Consider the following 2,566-nt stretch of genomic DNA (forward strand, 5'->3'; position numbering starts at 1 on the left):
AAGAAGAAGAAGAAGAAGAAGAAGAAGAAGAAGAAAGAAAGAAAGAAAGAAAGAAAGAAAGAAAGAAAGAAAGAAAGAAAGAAAGAAAGATTTTTGTTCTGTGAACCAAAATCTATTCAAACAGCTTTATGCAGAAAGAAGGAAAGAAAGAAAGAAAGAAAGAAAGAAAGAAAGAAAGAAAGAAAGAAAGAAAGAAAGAAAGAAAGAAAGAAAGATGGAGATGGGATGGTGAAGAATTCAAGGTCATTCTTGGCTGCACAGAGAATTGGAGGCTAGCATGGGCTACAGGAAACTCTGTCTCAAAAAAATGTAAAATTAATGTTAAAACCATTGCAATATTTTAAATGATAGACAAAATATGTTCTACTGAGCCCGCAAAAAGAAAAAATAATCTATAAAGTAGTCTGGGAAATTCACTGGGAATGTACTACACAGAGGCAAAGAGAGCTGTTTATCTATGGAGGGAAGGGAAGGAGGGAGCAGGGAGAAAGGAAGAGACACAAAAAAATACCTAGGAATAGCCACACAAATTGAAAGAGACATGACAGAGACCTAATGACCTGGTAGCCAGTTACTCAAATTGGTGCTGTGACTTATTTCTTAGGATCATCTATTAACACTAAGGAAAGTATTTCTGTAGTTAAGTCATTGCATAATTGATAAGAATTTGAACAAATATAGAATAATAAATTTTAAACTTTAATACAATGGAAAAGCATAAAATAGTTTCAAAATTGGATCATGAAAAATGGAATTTATAGATAAATAGCCCTTTAAAAAAACCTGTTAGTGTGCTGGGAACAGTGCCAGGTGGGGGACTGCTCATGAGGTGTGCGCAAGGCCCTGGCTCCAATCCTAGCACCACACAAAACAACAAAGAAATTTGTTTAACTTTAATTGACTTACAACAAAAGTGGATGGAGCCCTTACTTTTCCACAATATTGTGGCATATTGTACTCCATGTCAAAGAAATAGAGAAGTTCTGTTATATAAAATAATGAATTGATGTGAGGATTAGTGAGTCAAACCAATTAAATGGTGTGGTGCTCTGGAAGTATGTATAGTACACAAACCAGAGAAATGGTGGCAAACAGTCCAAAACATCTGCACATGACGACTGAACCATGACAGTGTATACTAGGAAGACTTTGGTGTAACTAATATTTCTTTTAAGAAATAAGCATGAATCTAGTGACTCATGAGAAAATGTAAGAATCCTCCATCACATACAGAATCACATTTCACAGGCTTCAAAATAGACGTAGAAAAATAATTATAAAGTATAAGCTATTGCAGAAGCTGTCTGTGTTATTGGATAGTGTGGGCACAATGTTTCTTTGTACTATATAAAGATTATGCTTGAATTGTTCAAATGATGACTTCTCTGTCCCCATATCTTGTTGTAATCAGGCATAGCATTGCAATGCTCATTCTGAGTATATCCTGACTCAAGCTTGTGTAACCCTTGCTCCTCATTTAGTCTCTTATTTGTCAATAAAAGCTGATCAGCCAGTGACTGAGCAGGGGAGAGGATAGGGTTGGACTTCTGATTCCAGTGAAGGAGAGGAGGAAGGGAGGGATGGAGAGAGGAGGAGGAGGAGGAGGAAGAGGAGGAGGAAGAGGAGGGGGAGGAGGAGAAAGAGGAGGAGGAGGAGGAGGAGGAATGACTATGTGGGGAAGGTTCCTGGGGGCACCATGAATATCACCTGGAGCAGAAAGAGTCAGATGAATACTGGAAGGCAAGTATCTCCAGGGTTCTGGCTGGAAGGTAGCCAGATTAGCTTAGAAGATAAGAATAGATTAATAACTGTTCAACTACTGTTCCTCAGAAGCTTGATTAAATAAATCTTATATCTCTCTTGTTCATTTGGAAACTAGCCTAGATAAATAAGAAACTGCTACTTATAAAATTGCATTAACAGGATAGAATATGAATCATTACACACAAAATTGGTAATGTATCCACTAAGTCAAAATACAGCTTTAAAGAAGAACATGAAGAAACTAATGCATGGCCAGAGACTGGAATATATAGATCATGACTGAAATGTGATGAAGACCCAGTGTACTAAAGGTGATCCCCAACCAATAGGAAAAACAAGCCACCAAGTAGCAGAGGACAGTAAGTAGACAGCTTACAGAGAACCACATAACAGGAAGGATGTTCAACACATAGTAAAGTAGGAGACAGAAATCAAAACATCCACAAGAGACCATTTCATACACATCAATCTGCCAGAAACTAACAAGTCAGAAAATGCAGGTGTTAGAGAGCTGGAGAGAGAACTCTCAGGCTCACATCAGGAAAGGAGCTGAAGCAGTGACTTGAAAGTAATTTGACATCTAGTAAAAGTGAAGATGCCACCTCCTTTGTCAAGCAACTCCATTATATGTGCCTTGGAGTTCTTATACATATGAATGTGCTAAAAGAGCTAAGTGTGTTGGGAGTAGGAGGGACTATACTATGTCAAATTGCCTCTCTCTCTCTCTCTCTCTCTCTCTCTCTCTCTCTCTCTCTCTCTCTCTCTCTCTCTCTCTCTCTCGTTACATCTTTATTTTTATTGT

Source organism: Mus pahari, chromosome 8 (assembly GCF_900095145.1).
Source record: "Mus pahari chromosome 8, PAHARI_EIJ_v1.1, whole genome shotgun sequence".
In the NCBI taxonomy this organism is placed as follows: Eukaryota; Metazoa; Chordata; class Mammalia; order Rodentia; family Muridae; genus Mus; species Mus pahari.